The sequence below is a fragment of the Microtus pennsylvanicus genome, chromosome 12 (assembly GCF_037038515.1).
Source record: "Microtus pennsylvanicus isolate mMicPen1 chromosome 12, mMicPen1.hap1, whole genome shotgun sequence".
Lineage (NCBI taxonomy): Eukaryota > Metazoa > Chordata > Mammalia > Rodentia > Cricetidae > Microtus > Microtus pennsylvanicus.
Window position 1 is genome coordinate 5,499,824 of NC_134590.1, and position 18,418 is coordinate 5,518,241.

Here is an 18,418-nt window from a genome sequence, read left to right on the forward strand (position 1 = left end):
AATAGAGGTCCTGCAGAGAGCCCAAGAAAGACAGGAGGCCAAGGGACCCCCGAGATCCCTGTCCCTGGCTGGCGCCGCGGGCCAGAAACTCACCCCAATGCTGGTTCTCCTGGGGCCGAGAGATCAGGCCTCCGTGCTGGTTGGGCAGCTCGCAAACAAAGCGCCTACCCTCCTTGGTGCAGGCAGGCCACAGAAACAAAGGCAGTGGAGCCCGCCCGGGCGCCGGGAGGACTGGGACCCAGCTCCCAATGCCTTGCGCCAAAAGAGGGTGGGGGGCCCAAGTGGGGAGGGCTCTGGACAGAAGCCCAACGCTGGTTCTCCTGGGGCCGAGAGATCAGGCCTCCGTGCTGGTTGGGCAGCTCGCAAACAAAGCGCCTACCCTCCTTGGTGCAGGCAGGCCACAGAAACAGGGGCAGTGGAGCCCGCCCGGGCGCCGGGAGGACTGGGACCCAGCTCCCAATGCCTAGCGCCAAAAGAGGGCGGGGGGGGGGGCCAAGTGGGGAGGGCTCTGGACGGAAGCTGGGTGGGCCAGGAAGAAAGAGGCAGTAACCAGGGAATAGAGGTCCTGCAGAGAGCCCAAGAAAGACAGGAGGCCAAGGGATCCCCGAGATCCCTGTCCCTGGCTGGCGCCGCGGGCCAGAAACTCACCCCAATGCTGGTTCACCTGGGGCCAAGAGATCAGGCCTCCGTGCTGGTTGGGCAGCTCGCAAACAAAGCGCCTACCCTCCTTGGTGCAGGCAGGCCACAGAAACAAGGGCAGTGGAGCCCGCCCGGGCGCCGGGAGGACTGGGACCCAGCTCCCAATGCCTCGCGCCAAAAGAGGGGGGGGGGCCCAAGTGGGGAGGGCTCTGGACGGAAGCTGGGTGGGCCAGGAAGAAAGAGGCAGTAACCAGGGAATAGAGGTCCTGCAGAGAGCCCAAGAAAGACAGGAGGCCAAGGGACCCCCGAGATCCCTGTCCTTGGCTGGCGCCGCGGGCCAGAAACTCACCCCAATGCTGGTTCTCCTGTGCCGAGAGATCAGGCCTCCGTGCTGGTTGGGCAGCTCGCAAACAAAGCGCCTACCCTCCTTGGTGCAGGCAGGCCACAGAAACAAGGGCAGTGGAGCCCGCCCGGGCGCCGGGAGGACTGGGACCCAGCTCCCAATGCCTCGCGCCCGCCATCCATATTTTTATATGAGGCAGCCATAATTTATAAGTAGACCCAAGTGGAGTGTAAAAATTAGAAGTCAACTACTGATTCTTAAATTGAATTTAGATCAAAGAAGCAACTAAGAACTTGTTGGGGGGGACAAGAGTGAAAACCAGAACCAGTTTTTCATTTCCTAGCTTCCTTGTCAGACGAAGCAGTAGCCCAGAAACCACAAACCCAACGTGGTTCCTCGTGGTTTCGTGATGCTTGCAGCATCTGCCACCATGCCGGCTGTTAGATCTTTTCCGTTAGCCTATGGCAGAGCCCCTTGTTCGTGCCAGTACGCCAGTTCCAAAGCACAGTGTAGAAGCATAAACTTCAGCACGACTTGGTTCAGCAGATGGAAACCCTTCGTGAAGGTATTCCAGAAGATAGGATTGGATTGGATTGTGTGGCTTGAGAAGCCCAAAGACAAGAACTGCTTTGCAGACATCAGGGGACAACTGCTTTGGTAAACATTTTAATAGTGAAAGTAGTCGAATGCTCTCATTCCATCAAGATGTCTTACATAGATGATGCATATATATAGTTTTCATAATTTGAAAATATCCTACAGCAGAGTCAGGAAACTAGCTTAAAACATATAGTAAGTGAAATTTATATTAGTTTTCTATAGAGTTTTCTCAAACCAGAAGAAATGTACTCCATACCCTAATTTGTTAACACAAATTACCAGTATTTTCTTTTCTACTTTAAATTGTGATATAAACGTCAGTTTAGTGAGTTTGCTTTAGTGGATATTTATACAGGATTTTTATGAAATAGGGAGACAGAGAAGAAATGGTGTTGGACAAATGACCTCTGTGATCCGGGCGCAGCTCCGCTCCTTGCTTCTCTTCTGAGGTTATGAGCATCTCTTGTTTGTTTTGACATTCAGCGAGATGGCACGTCTCTCTCTTTGCTGTTCGCAAAGAGCTGAGGTAGTTGAAAAGCGAGGGTGACTGCCTTCCCAATGGCTTTTCGATCTGTCCTCGGTGCTGTGCCAAGCTCGAGTCACATAGAGGAGGGGCTCCTTGGATTTGTGACGAGCCCTCCCCCCCGTCCCCCCCCTCCCCCCGCCGCTCTCCTCCCCGCCCTCCCCGCCCCAGCGCTGAATTCGCAGATCTCAGTTGCCACGGTCCTGTTTCTTCTTCTCATTTCGCCAGAAAACGAGGTAGCTGTAGCCACAGATAGACTTTTTCCTTTTCTCTTCCCTCCTCCTACCCCTCCCTAGACCTCTCTGGGCTTTGACGTCATGTGTGCTCCTTTCAGTTGCCATAGCAACCCCATTCCCCAAGCCCTCTGTCTGTCTCCTCTGGTAGGTTCCACAATGGTACAGGCAGCCTCCCGCTGCACAATGGTTTCCAGGCAGTGAGAGAGGGTGATTCAGCAAGCCACTCTTCTCTTTAATCCTTCCGTCTCTTTTTTTATTTTTATGGGGGTGGGTGGTGCTTCATATATTAAATCCTTACCTTTTTGTTTTTCTATTTTCATTTTTACAAATTTTCTTTCTCTTCCTCACTCTTCAATTCCTAGGGGTTTGAGTGAGCTAAAGATTGGTTTTTCTTGGAAATCACCTGTCTATTATTATTTTTAAACAATCTCCACACCTCCAAAGACCCTCCTCTTCATTCCAGCTTGGAATGTGGCTACTGAAAACCCAGTAGGGAGGATTTTTGGGGCACGCATCCCGACTAGGACCCTGGTTCCCAGGCACGGAATGGTAGGTGACTTCTTGCTCATTTTGGGTTCTATCCTGTTTTGGGAGGGTGGGTGATATCTGTCATCGCTCTTGTGGGATGGGAGAGAGGATGAGAAAGTAGGAAGCAATGCGGTTGGAGAGCCAGTTTAACAAAATATACTGTCTGTGAGCTAAGAGGACCCTGGCATTTTACTCTGGGCAGCCTCTCCTCAGACTGAGGAGTGAAGAGAGCTAGAAGGTGGGACAGACCATGACGATTGTGACCCGCAAAGCAGAGTAAGGGAAATGCACACTTGGGGGGGGATAGAAAGCTAGCTAGGGAGAGAGAGAGAGAGAGAGAGAGAGAGAGAGAGAGAGAGAGAAAGAAGGAGAGGCTTGTTTAGAAGTGTGGATCTCAGTTTGTGAAATACTATAGGTCTCATAAGATTTAAAAATGTCATTAATAGACATAAATTTTGTTTATAGACAGTTTTAACTTTAAATATTCTGAAATATATCATACAGTTTATATATGTATATATACATACTCACATATATAATGAACTAATGATGTTGCACACACACACACACACACACACACAAAGATGATGTTCTTCTTGTAGAAAGACCCCGAACTAAATTTGGGCTGCAGATAGGAACGCAGTACAGGGACTTGATCAGGGAAAAGAGCAAACACTGGCACCGCGACCACATAGGTAAAGGTCTCTTTAAGAAAGTGATCTCCCAGTCACAGCAGGCAGCATTTTTCTATGGCAAGCTTCCCAGGTATTCTGTGCAGAGATACTGTGTCCCCTAGAAATGTCAGTACATTTTCAGAAGAAAAAAAATAAATTGCTGTCATTGGAAAAGAGCTTGGTGATACAGTCGTCAGAATTTAGGTGTTTGCTCCTTCAGCAGAATAAGTGTGGTTTATAGGGAAGCCTTCCAGTAAATTGGGTTTTGGATATTTCAAGAAAATTATATCCATGTATTATATATATCATTTTATTTTTCCCTCCAACATTTAAATATAGAGCCAAGATGCTGCTTTGACTGCCTTATGCAGATAACTTCCAAGGGCATTGCAATCTGGCCACAGAAAAGAGCAGCTACTCCTAGGGCAGGAGGATCTGAAGCAGCCACAAGGTTGTTTACACGGTCTGTTTCTGCTGCAGAGCAATGTGTCTGTACGACAGCACTGGTGATAACTTTCACGAACACAGGCTAAGTCATATGGGACAGGCCACAGTTGGCAGGGAAGGAAGGCGAGTGGTCGATGCGCCAGGCGTTACCTGTGCAGTCTTTACCTCTCTCCCAGTGCTATGATTGTCAAGCCTGCAAGGTCTTGCAGAATGCTGATCAACATATTTAAAATGGTTGCAGTAATGGCCAGTTCTCTCCGAGAGGCTTCAGTAGACATCCGTCCTCAGTGAGCATGTATGTTTTAGTACAGCCATGAGCCATGCTCATGAATGAATTCACGAGCTTCCAACTCCACTTTGCAACCATTGGGATTTAGGGCTAGGTAGTTTGATGGAGCAGTCTTGTATGCGGTTCCTTTCTTTTCTTTTTAAAAACCTTAATCTTACCCTCAATATTGACACAAAGTATTGGATTAGTTCGTTTGTCTACAAACACCAAAAGGGATCGTCTCTCCCCTACAACAGGACTGGAAAAGCAGATGAGAAAGGTGGAATGACCTTAAGTCTGAGTTTCCAGCTTCCTTACTGGCCTCTCCTTCCCTACTGGCCTCTCTTTCCCTCCTGTCCTTAGTAGCTTTCATTTGTGGGGCTCTGGTTTTTGCAAAATCTTTGCAATTATAATGAGAGAGATTCCAGGTGACAGGGAAGCCAAAAGTACCCGGGGAATGGCAAATTCAGCTGCCTCCAGCTTCCTGCTTTCTGTCCCCCTAAAAACCAGCATCTGCTGGGGGAGGTGTGCGTTTGCATGCGGGAAGGGGGTGATTCTGAACAGCTCCCACAGGGACTGACTGTGTTCTCACTGTGACTGTCTGGTGCAACTGCAGCTAGTACTACGGTTTCTAGTGCGTGGTGATGTTGCAAGGTTAAGAGGAGAGTTGATCATGGGTGCTATAAAATGCGGTTATTTTAAATTCGTGACAAAACTCTTTCACTGTATGCTAAGGAATATCAGAAAGCAAATGATGTTTGCCTAATTTAAGTATTCAAAGGCACATACATATACTGAAAGTTATATTACATCCTCATGTAACTGGATCTATCTCTTTGAATAAAAGCTTAGCTACAAAGTTTTCCATCCTGATGATAAAAGATAAAGACCAATTGAGGTTTCCTTGTTTGTTAGACTCAGGATCAGGCATTTTTTCCCTCCTTGTTCTAGAGCTGACCTCCGGTCATATTTGTAACTAGAGGATGGATGTGGAGTGGAATTGTGAGTAAATCAAACAGATCTTTGGTCGCTCATTGGAAAAGTGGGCTGCACGAGGAGCAAACACATCTCCACATAGAGGATCTCATCCTTGTTCCTCCGGCTCCCTCCAAGAGTCTTCTGGAAGCTTCCGCTTGGCATTGTGGCAGTCTTGCATGGAGAGACGCAGAAGGGTCCGGTACCAAGAAAGGGATGCTGTGCTCTATGAGCTGCAGGCTTGCCTCCCGCCACACATGCTTCTGTTATGGCATCTTCCTCAGAGCATGGAGGAGGCGTGGGGAGGTGGGCCCTCAGACTCTGGGGAGGGAAGCTTTCTCAGTCAAGAGGAACAGAATCCATTGGCTTCTTTAGCATACTAAGATTATTTATTGCATTACATAATCCTGAGTGGAGACACTGTGCAGCTAATTCTGATAAGATGGCTTGCTGCATATTGCTTGAAGAGAACTGTCTTTTAGAACGGAGCCTGTGTTTTCAGACATATATGTTCAGACCTAAATGTTCAGGCATACATGTTCAGACATACATGTTCAGACATACGTGTTCAGACATACGTGGAAGCCTGTGTTTCCCCAATGTTTTCACACTGCAGTTTCAGTATTTTGAGCAGAATTTTCTCTTGTTTTAAGTATATTTCAACCCCATGAACAAATTAAGGTGAAGGAAGGAAACTTAAAGAATCTGTATATCTTGAGGGCCATTGTTTCCCCTATGTTTAATGTAGAAAAAAAATCGTTGTTTTAAAAAATAGAGAATCTTAGACAGGTGGTGGTGACACACACATGCCTTTAATCCCAGCACAAGGGAGGCAGAGGCAGGCAGATCTCTGTGAGTTCTTGGCCAGCCTGGTCTACAAGAGCTAGTTCCAGGACAGGCCCCCAAACTACAGAGAAACCCTGTCAAACAAAAACAAAAACAAACTAAAAGAAAACAAAACAAGTAGAGAATCTTGGTAAAAATAAGTAGAGATACTGGGTAACACTGCAAAACCCAGGAACGAAACCTCTATGTTTGAAAGCTGGCTCCAAACACTCCTGTTTTCAGTAAAGGGTTTGTAGTTTAAATGACAGTTTGGACACCCAGCCAGTTACTCTGGCTTTCCTCGCAGTTCATATCCTCAGCATCTACAAGCTACAAGATCCATAGACTTCAGAGATCAGTGCTGGTGGGAATGGAAACCCAAGTGTTGCATAGAAAGATAAATGGCGGGAGGCTGCTCCTGCAGAGGTACTCCAGTCACAGCTGCTCAGACACCCGAGAGCTGTGCAGAGTGAAGGCACAGCCATGGCTCAGGGCACCCAGCATTGCCTAGCAGCCTGCACAGTGAGAGGCAGGAGTCTACCGATTCCTCACCCCACCCCTCCTTCTTTAACATGAGGAACGAGACAAAACATAAGCAACTGAGACTTAGAGACTCTCAAAATCCATGTCAGTGGGTTTTCCTCACAGAAATTAAACCGAGTCCTGGTTTGTAGCTAGTGGCCTTCCTGGATGTACCAGATGCTTTCTGAGTGTGAGACCTTGGAGTCATTGCTGTCATTCTATAAAGAAATAGGACCTGAAACCCCAGAGTGTAAAGGGAGGTCCCCAGGTGGTGCAGGACAATTCTGTATTCTGTCAATTATATTTTAAATAAATGCTGATTGGCCAGTAGCCATGCAGGAAATATAGGCAGGACAACCAGACAGGAAGTAGAGGCGGGTCAATGAGAACAGGAGAATTCTGGGAAGGAGGAAGCCCGTTCCTCCCCCAGTCCTGCTCAGACATGGAAGAAGGAAGATATGACCTGCCCTGCCTAAAAAGGTACCGAGCCATGCGGCTAACATATACTAGAATAACGGGCTAATATAAGTTAAAAGAGTTAATAAGAAGCCTGAGCTAATGGGCCAATCAGTTTATTATTAATATATACTTTTGTGTGATTTCTTTGGGGCTATACCAGCTGTGGGAACTGGGCAGGACAGAAACCCCAACAAGCAAGCCCTCATGTTACAGAAAGAACCCTCAGTCTACACCCAGGTCTACTTACTTGGCTATGCTTATTCCCTGTCCGTGGGAGGAGACGTTGCCTTCAGGTCTGTCTTGCTCAGCCTAGCACACAGTAGGCACACAGCAGGCACACAGTAAGTTTCTATCGGATGAGAGCTTGCTGTGGTAGAAGAGAGTGAGGTGATAACACATTTCAACCATTGGAGTCGATGCTTGTGTGGGGAGTTGAGTTCAGTAGTGAGAGTGGGATCGTTTGATGCTCAGTGCAGTAGGACCAGAGAGGGAGATACTGCACTCTAAAATGGTGATATGTGGCACACGAGACACCCTGGGATGTTGGAAGTCGAGTAGTGGGTAGTGGCGGGAAAGGTATTCCTAGTAATCACTGGAAGACCCTGGTTGGGATAAGACTCTTACCTGACTAGAAAGGAGGATTATTTCCGGACTTGACAAGATGGAAATAAAGCTCGTGGTTTGGCAATAGGTAGAAAACTGAAAACTGGCATAGGCCTTGAGACTCTGCTCTAAACTAATACGGCAATAAGGGAAAGAGTGGGTCTGTGGTAAAATCGGATGACGACGGCAGCCTCTTTTGCCTTCAGACCAACATCAACTTAGTTTGAGGTCCGGCCCTCTCCTTTCTGTTGGTAACCAGGTAGTCATTTTTCTGGTGAACTCTACTGTAAAAGAAGATTGTGTTCCAGTGGAAGCTGAACTAATGGATCTCAGAACTAAGTCTACAGCTAGAAAAGCAAAGATCCTGCTCATTCAAATCATTATTAATTTTTTTTGCTCAGATTTTAAAAACATCTAGCTGTTTTTCTATGAAGGACACCAAAGTTCCTTTATTTGCAACAAATTCTAACAAAAGTTATTACCTCACATGTCTGATGTCATCTCCCTGATCCTTGCCACATGGGAAAATTCCTTTATTGTATTTGATGCTGGTATTTTGGTTTTAACAGTGCAAGTGAAATTAAATGTGAAATCTTAAAATCAAATTGATGCATTATTTTGCCCCGATTTTAGGCTAGTGTGAGAACACCACCGGCAGGACCATCTCAGATCTTGGTTATGGCAACTCATGCAAGATGCTGTTGAATTAGACTGCTTTCCTATCGATGAGAAACCACACAAGCAGTGGTGAGTGGAAACTCTGCAAGTATTCCTTAGTAGAACATTGACAGTCAATGTGGACAGCTTACCTATCACGTATTGTCTCATATATGGATCTGGAGAAATTCTGCTCTGAATGGTGTCAACCTGGGTAAAAATCAGTAGGAAAGAGCATGCGCCTTAGTTGATGGTGTGGTCATTCCAACACCACTTATAATTCTGGGGATTTTTAAGATATCCCGTCATTCCGTCTCCACAAATCATCCCCGTCTCCACAGGCTGGCTCCAGTTAACAACACCGCGTTCTAGAGCAACAGCTGGGTAACATTATTTTAAGTGGTGTTGTTAGTTTACAGCATGTTTCTATACTGATTCAACTCCTTCAGTGGAAAAATTAGTTCTGAGCTAAATTATAATGCTTCATTCCTTTCAGAACTGCACACACACACACACACACACACACACACACGCACACACACACACACAAATGCACATACACCACATGCACACCACACACACATACTACACATCTACCCAAACCCGCACCACACATAACCATCCATGCACCCACGCCCCCCCCCCACACTCATGAAAAACAATGTTGAAGATACACCTAGTTGCTCTACCTACTTAGAATAATTTGGAAATGTATCACTTTATAAGAATATCAGCACACCCAAACAGAACGTCTTTTCAAGTCAAATCTTGATGTTTGACAGCCACCAACGGCAGTGGTTAATAAACTATAGTTGAGAAGAACAAGTTCTAGTCCGTCAAATAAGATCTGGGAAACACAGCATGCAATGGCGGTGCCTCTAAGACTCCAAAAGGAAGCTGTTGGTGCTGGCGATCAATATCTCACTTTCATCTGCATGAGAGCTTCTTACTAGCATGGCTGTCCTGTGGCTAAATGTGGTGCTTATAGCTGCAGAAATCTGAGGAAATGAGTTCTATAGTGATTCATATTATGGTTTTTACAACCTGCAACCATTACCCTAAAGATGCAGATCCAGGAGTCCCCACTATAGTGTGCTTTATACAAATGTGTTCTGCGTTTGGTATGGAGAGAGAATCACATATAATAGCCAGTAACCAACCATTTATGAGCTACAGCAATAACAGCTTTGTATGGTTGACTTTGTATGTTGTTCTATGTTATTCCCAGGGAGTAGACGATAAACACTAACCACAGGCTAAACACTTATCTACTAAGCTAACTCTTAATGGCAATCTGTTATGTAGATATCCTACTGGCTTTTGGACTAGATGAGCTTCTCTATCTTAAAGGAATGTGTGCCCTACATGAAGTGCTATCAGCAGGACAGATGCACTCTGTAGTTGGTGGATTAGTGACGTGTAATCCGGTAGGTAGACAAGGGGAAGCAAAGACATTCCAAAGAGAAGAATCTCACAGATATGGAAAAAATTAGCCAAGAAGACTTCACACAAGGGACATTTTAGTGGACACAAGATGTCCGCTAAAGCCAGAGAGAGGAAAGGCACAATCAACACACGGTGGGAACCCCATTGGCTGGGAGAGCAATTGCTTGGGAGCATTCTTGTTCAGCACTGGGATAGAGGGGTACAGGAGACACATGAGGGATCTCTTAGACAAAGTCAAGGCATGTAAATTCTACACTAAAATGAAGAACTGTTGGAGATCTTCACTAGGAGAGTGACACAGTTGGCTTATTGTAAAGATGTGGATGTTTTACCCATTCAAGAATATATTAAATAAGGGGAAGGTAAAGATAATTATATATCACAGTTCATAGACTCCCAGCATGTACCACATACTCCAGATCATCTGCTTTTCCTTCCGGAACACACGTGGCCACCCAGCCATCTTTTCTGTCACTCAGCCCCTCGCCGTTCTTTGTAGAATTTACATCTAAGTATGTCCACCATACATATTTCAGTTTGTCTGCACTTCAGTTCCACAAGCTTGTCTTTACAGTATTTACATCCTTAATCCTCTGGTCATAAACCTTGAGTTCACACAGATAGTATATTTGCATAAGTTGTTGCGTAGCATTTTATTATAGAAATATACCAAAAATTTGCTTATCCCTTTACTGTTTGATGGGCATTCATATTTTATCTAGTTTCTATCACATGCATCTAGAAAAAAACAAAGAGGAGGGATTGCCAAGTTTTGAGGTATGTGTGCCTTTAACTTTAATAAATAATTTAAAAATATTTTTGAGTCGGACACATCAATTGTACCCATGGCGATGGCGTAGGGGAAACGCAGCGTTTCCCCTTGTACTTCATTTGCAGGCTCTTTCGTTTCTCTAATCAGGTGAATGTGTAATTACACTCATATAAGTATCAATTTGCATTTTGCTGATTACTAATGAGGAATATCATTTCATTTTTTAAATGCGGCCAATTGATATTCCTCTTTTGTGAAGTGCCTGTTTTTGAGCCTTTTTGAGATGTATCTTTCAAAATGCTATCGTTTTTGAATTCTTCCTGTGTCTACACGGAGCACTTTGCGAACATTCATCTTCAGTCATCTCTGTGACTTACAGACAAGAGAACACAGAATTTAGGAGGCTGAATGACCCACTGACAGATATGCAGGGGAGAAGCCGTGGACTTAACATTCAACTTGAAGTCTTTCTGACCCGAAAGTTCTTTAGTTTCTCAGAGTTTGTTTAGAGGCTGGCGAGGCTGAGGCCAGAGGGAACACTAAAAGCTCAGCTGCAAGAGCAAAAGTAATGTGAACGCATGGGGAAGGGTGGGCAGATGGAGGAGACCTGGGAATGAATGCAGTGGTGGGAGAAGGTGGTGGGGTGGAAAACGTCTCCGGTTGCCTTGTCTGTGGGCTAGGCAGTCAATGCGAGTCATACGTGTGTCTTTATAGTGGTATTGTAGGAACCTCTGAGACCGTGCTTTATGATTCTATACTTAGGAAGAAATTATTTAAAGCCTGAAAGGTTATAAAGTTCAGGGTTAAAAGAGACCATGGTGTTTATTCGGGTCAACTCTTCACTTTCTAAAAGATGTGACAGTAGTTGCTGACAGGGAGCAAGTGGCTTTGTCAAGATCATGTGTCACCAAGTGTCATATTAAGAACAGATGCCAGGACTGCAAAAACAAAATGCAAAGAAATACCAAATAACAGCCACCTGGTTCTGAAATTAATATGTGAACCACCCCGCTTTAGTTCTTAAACCTTTCTCAGGCAGTCAGTCCCCTTGGGTCCAAGTCTATCATCACTACCACAGAGGCTCTGTTCATCATCTTCATCAGACTTAAGAAACCTTAATGCTGTCACGTCTTTCTGCTGATGATCATGCCAATAAAACCACACATTTTTATTTTAGTTTGCAGGCATTACTGTATAACCTGCCTGCATAAGGACTCGTCGATATACGCTGTTCTTCATGCAGTGATTTCCCTTCTCCTTAAAAACTGCCACATCCTTGCCATCTTAGAGAATCTGGACGCCTAGCATGGCCGGCGACTCCAATGCGCCTCAATCCACCTCCACAATCAGGGTTTTCTCTCTCTGATTTATTGCATTGTGTCAATTCTGGCCTTTCCTCCCTCTCCCTGTTCCTTGCAGAAGATTCCAACTTGTAATACTTAATGTTTTTTTGTCTTTTTTTTTTTTTTTGCTTCTCAATAATGCTTAAGTGATATGCACCCATTAAGAATTGCATTCCAGGGCTGGAGAGATGGCTCAGTGGTTAAGAGCATTGCCTATTCTTCCAAAGATCCTGAGTTCAATTCCCAGCAACCACATGGTGGCTCACAACCATCTGTTTCCATGGTGCCTTCTTCTGGCCTGCAGACATACACACAGACAGAACATTGTATATGCTTTAAGTAAATAAATATTATAAAAAAAAAGAATTGCATTCCACCAACTAAGAAATACTGAGACAGGGGAAATAGTGTTATTTAGGGAAGAACCCTATAATGCTTACCCAATACCAAGTGGTCAGCCCCCTGAGATCACACACATACAAGTGAAACTATGCAGACTGTGCAGGCTGTAATTACATACTTAGGAATACATATGTATGAATGTGTGGGGGGCATGACCACATCATGAATTTGAGAGAGAGCAAAGGGGTACATGGGAGGGGTTGAAGGGAAGGAGGGAAAACAGAAATGATGCAACTACATTTTAATTTCAAAAACAAAAAGTCATTAAAAAAGAATCCTGCTTCAGAGTTTGAGTCTTGATCTTGTGCTCAGCTGGCGATATGCTGGGCAAAGCCCACTTGTGATGATTGGAAGCAGCAGGAGCCTGCAAATTCCAGTTAGCTGGAAGAGATGCACAATGCTTTATTATGAAATACGCTTGGCATTGGATGACTTTGGCCAACAGGAGGCTAATGGAAGTTTCCCGAGTCCATGCAAGGTGACATGAGCCAAGCTATGACGCCTGCAAGGTTGGCTGTAGTGTGTGCGCTTTTGACATCTGTTGGTTTCAGCTTGATATTAGTTTGCTGAAGGGAGCATCGTAGTGAAGGAGCATCTATACTTGGCCTTGATGGCTGTCTTGGTTGCTTTCCCTTCACTTTGACCACAAAATGTGTCTGAACTAATTTAAAGGAAAAGGGCTCTCAGGGAATTTTTGGTCCATCATGATCAGAAGGGATGTGGGAAAAGCTTCAGTCCACACTGGCGGAACTTGAGGTTGAGCTCTTCCCATGGCATTTAAATCAGGAAGAAGACAGTGGGCCTATACTAGTGACCTACCTCCTGAAGTCCCCACCAGTTGGGGACCAGGTGTTCCAACCCATGACCTTGCAAAGGACTCTACATTCAAACCATGTTATCATCCTTTCAAACACTTGCTGCACTAAGGAAACACAGCATGGCCTTCTTCTACAGCTCAACTGAGATGCAGCATCCTTGGTCTTTCTGAAACTCACTGACTTCAGAATATGCATTTTCATAAGACTCAGGTGAATTTTATGTACATTAAAAATGAAGAGGTACTGTGTATGTCAGCTCTAGATCTCTTCTGCTGTCTTCTCTTAGAAACAGTCTTTTTTTATCTTTTGCATTTGGCATTCTGTCTCAGCTCCCCTTTCAGCAATCTGAACATATCCCCCCTCCATGGGTCTCTATAGTGGCTTATTATGTGTCTGCATTGTGACATTAAAGAGGAAGCAATTCTAGCTGGGGCTATTCATCTTAGAAGTTCCTCTGTATAGCCCAGGACCTGCTACTTGTTGAATGATTATTTCTTGAAAGACGAAAAGAGACAGGCATACAAGAGACAGACACAGAAAGACAGATGCAGGCCAAAGGAAGAACTAGCAGGAAAGTGTACAGCTACACATAGAAACAGTCAAGTTCTAGAACAGCATAGAAAATAGTATCTTTGATACAGTCTGGAAAATGGCTTGGAAGAGTTCACAATTTCATTTAAATAGGTTAAGTGATGGCCTACATTGTTCGGCACATCTCTCAGAATAACAGAGGACTTTAATTTCTTTTTTATAAGCATTGCATTTGGTGGCTGCTGTTGATAGGCTTGCCAAAATTCATTTTGTTTTCCCTGACAAAGTACCCACTGTTCCTTTTACTTTTTGAAAGTAATTGGAATAGTGTGTGCAGCCTTTAGTGACTTCACCTAGGAAGGACATTCATAAGAGGAAGCGGGTCCTGGGAATGGGTGTGGGGGTGATAAAGGCTGGGAAAATGTACCTTGTGACATATAATCAGGCGGCATCCCAGTATTATGCCTGGAGTCGGGAAATGGAGGTTGAGGCTAGCCACCGAGGAAGCTACTGATTTAAGATACTTAGAGAGCTGTCACATGGGAGAAGTTAGAGGGTCCAGGTTTATTTTTAAACTGTAAACAGAAGAGACTGCCGAGCACATAGTAGAGACCACACACTGGAGAACACGCTGCTCGTGGAACTGCTTTATGAACAGTAGTAAACTTTGGGTCCATGTAAATATTTGACTGTAATCAGGGTTCACCAAATAGAAAAAAAAACTTGTTAGGGATTCTGTGTCTCTCTGTGTTGAAAAAGCGAGCAAATGACCTCTTAGCGGCAAGATCCTCAGGACTCATGAATTGCAGTTGCTCAAAGGAGGACAGGAAGGCTGCGACAAAGCTGAAGGTGTCAGCTGTCATTACTGACTGCACACCACATACGGCTTGACGTGCTCTGCCTGCGCTAATCCATTCGGTCCCCTCCAAAGCCCTTCTGAGCACCCTGATTTTACAGCTGATGACAGGGAAGTGATGGCAAACTATTCGGCGACTCCCCTAGGGTCCTGAAGCAAGGAGGGGCAGGGCCCAGGGACTTTGAACTACATACTTAAAAAAAAATGATATGCTCCTTAACATTGAAAGTGAAAGTGGGACCAAAATGGAACCTTAAAATACAGACACACAAATACACACAAATACAGACACAGATACAGACACACAAATACAGACACACAAACACAGACACACAAATACAGACACACAGATACAGACACACAGATACAGACACACAGATACAGACACACAGATACAGACACACAAATACAGACACAGATACAGACACACAAATACAGACACACAAACACAGACACATAAATACAGACACACAAATACAGGCACACAGATACAGACACACAGATACAGACACACAAATGCAGACACACAGATACAGACACACAAATGCAGACACAGATACAGACACACAAATACAGACACACAAACACAGACACATAAATACAGACACACAAATACAGGCACACAGATACAGACACACAGATACAGACACACAAATGCAGACACACAGATACAGACACACAAATGCAGACACACAGATACAGACACACAGATACAGACACACAGATACAGACACACAGATACAGACACACAAACACAGACACACAGATACAGACACACAAATGCAGACACACAGATACAGACACACAAATGCAGACACACAGATACAGACACACAGATACAGACACGCAAATACAGACACACAATTCAGACACACAAATACAGACACACAAATACAGACACATAAATGCAGATACACAGATACAGACACACAAATACAGACACATAAATGCAGACACACAGATACAGACACACAGATACAGACACACAGATACAGACACACAGATACAGACACACAGATACAGACACACAGATACAGACACACAAATACAGACACAGATACAGACACACAAATACAGACACACAAATACAGACACACAAACATAGACACACAAATACAGACACACAGATACAGACACACAGATACAGACACACAGATACAGACACATAGATACAGACACACAGATACAGACACACAGATACAGACACACAGATACAGACACACAGATACAGACACACAGATACAGACACGCAAATACAGACATGCAAATACAGACACGCAAATACAGACATGCAAAGATTCCCACAGGTCTAGGGAGTCAGAAACCAGGTCAGTTAGCTAGATCAAGGACCGCGGTGACATTTGTCCTTCTAGAGTGCTGTTCTGTCCTGATTCTCGTCACTGATAACCACCTGAGATGAGAAACTAAATTCTTAGGGCTATTTCACTTGTGAAACTAGCAGAGGTGTTCTTCAGATAGAAGACTTGTGTTTCTCTGTCCTAAATTCATACACTAAATCCTAGCTCTGGTCAAATGGGTGAGTGCCTTAAAAAAGTGTTCTTAATTCTCACACATGTTGATACTCAACACATAGATATTTACAAATTGAGTGTATTTTACCTATTTAAATGGTCATGCAAAGTAGTAAATAATGTAATTTTGAAGTAGAATACCCTTTTAAGCACTCTTACCCCAGGGAACTAAAAGTAAGAAAAAGTATTTTAAAGATATAATTAATTAAAATAAATTGGGAAACAATGCTTTTTTGAATTTTTTTTTTATTGAGGAGAAGAGAAAGGTATTTGCTATGGATTGATTTAGCTGTTATTCTGTAACTGTACTATATTATACCCACTGGTTATTTTTTGTATAGATTATATAAAAAGTCAATAATTATGATAAAGCGTAATTTTGTTATCAATGCAAAACGTAATCATTATTAAATATTAGAATTCTTTGCACCTTTCTAGTTTAAAACTTCTCAGGTTTTCCACCAAGCTATAGGTACATATTCATAGATTTATCTGTCACATTGCTTTTATCTATTTACTTGTTTATTTTTATATCTCTTTAATAAAATTCCTTGAATTTAAAAAAAAAAGAGAAGTGTTCTTGAGAAAGAGGATCCAGAGAACAGACTGGTCCTTCCATCAAGTGTGGACCTAGTGAGCGGCCCTGCGCTGAGCCAGGGCAGAATCTACCAGACACTGGGTCTGATTATATCCTGTATCCTAGACTTGCTATCCTGCAGAATTGTCACCTTAATTTTATTTTTTATTTTTTTTAAAAAAGGAAACAAACTATCTTTTATCTTTTTACATACCAATCCCACTCTCTCCCTGTCTTCCATTCACCCCACCTACCCCACCACCAGACCCACATCTACTCCTCAGAGAGGGTAAGGCACATTGCTTTGGGGAAGGTCCAAGGCAGAGCAAGGTATTATCCAAAGAGAATGAGTTCCAAAAAACATGAAAAAAAAGCCAGCACAAGCAGTAGGGACAAATCCTGGTGCCACTGTCAGTAGCCCCTCAGTCTGCCCCATCCCTGCAACTGTCAACCACATTCAGATGGACTAGTTTGGTTCTATGTTTTTTTCTTCCAAGTCTGGCTGGAGTTGGTGAGTTCCCATTAGCTCAGGTAGACTGTTTCAGTGGGTGTACTCATCATGGTCTTGACCTCTTTGCTCATATTCTCACTCCTCCCACTCTTCAACTGGACTTTGGGAGTTTAGTCTGGTGCTCCAAATGCGGATCTCTGCCTCTGTTTCCATCAGTTGCTGGATGAAGGTTCTATGGTGACATTTAAGATATTCATCAGTCTGACTACAGAGCAGGACCCTCTCCTCTGTTGCTTAGGGTCTTAGCTGGGGTCATCCTTGTGGATTCCTGGGAATTTCTCTAGAGAAAGGTTTCTTGCTAACCCCATAACAGCTCCCTCAATCAAGATATCTCAACACATTTTCTTTATCCATTCTTTGGTTGAGGGACATCTAGGTTTTTTCCAGGTTCTGGCTATTTCAAATAATGCTGCTATGAACATAGTTGAACAAATATTTTTGAACTATGATTGAGCATCTTTTGGGTATACGGCCAAGAGTGGTATTGCTGGATCCTGAGGTATGCTGATTCCCAATTTTCTGAGAAACCGCTATTCTGATTTTTAAAGTGGTTGTACAAGTTTGCATTCCCACCAGCAATGGAGGAGTGTTTCCCTTACTCCACATCCTCTCCAGTATAGGCTATCATTGGTGTTTTTGATTTTAGCCTTTCTGACTGATGTAAGATGGTGTCTCAGAGTCGTTTTGATTTGCATTTCCCTGATGGCTAAAGATATTGAACATTTCCTTAAGTGTCCTTTGGCCATTTGAGATTCTTCTGTTGAGAATTCTCTGATAGTTCGGTTCCCCATTTTTTAAATTGAGTTATTTGGAATTTTGATGTCTAATTCCTTGAGTTCTTTATATATTTTGGAGATCAGTCCTCTGTCTGATGTGGGAGTTAGTGAAGATCTTGCCTCATTCAGTAGGCTGCCTTTTTGTCTTGTTGACTGTGTCCTTTGCTTTATAGAAGCTTCTCAGTTTCAGGAGGTCCCATTTATTTATTGTTGTTGCTGTCAGTGTCTGTGCTACTGGTGTTATATTTATGAAGCGGTTTCCCATGCCCATGCATTAAGGGCTACTTCACACTTTCTCTTCTAACAAGGTCAGTGTAATCTGGTTTATATTGAAGTCTTTAATCCATTTGGACTTGAGTTGTATGCATGGATATGGACATGGATCTATTTTCATTCTTCTACATGTTGACATCCAGTTATGCCAGCAGCATTTGTTGAGGATGCTTTATTTTTTCCATTGTATAATTTTAGTTTCTTTGCCAAAAATCAGGTGTTCATAAGTGTACGGATTAATATCTGGGTCTTTGATTTGATTCCATTGGTCAACCTCTCTGT

The 18,418-nt window shown here is 43.8% G+C and overlaps 1 protein-coding gene across 12 annotated transcripts in view; it reads left to right on the plus strand.

Moving 5' to 3' along the window:
* The first annotated feature begins 2,269 nt into the window (after positions 1 to 2,269).
* Mapk10 (mitogen-activated protein kinase 10) overlaps positions 2,270 to 18,418 on the plus strand; it is a 274,012-nt gene continuing 257,863 nt past the window's right edge. For 2 of the 12 annotated variants that reach the window (XM_075943981.1, XM_075943972.1), the window contains exons 1-3: positions 2,281 to 2,341; positions 2,805 to 2,890; positions 8,276 to 8,389. The gene's annotated coding sequence lies outside the window, so the exon portion shown is untranslated. Of the gene's footprint in view, positions 2,342 to 2,471; positions 2,891 to 8,275; positions 8,390 to 18,418 lie in introns of those variants that run through there. The other 10 variants (XM_075943973.1, XM_075943977.1, XM_075943982.1 and 7 more) reach the window with 8 other exon arrangements.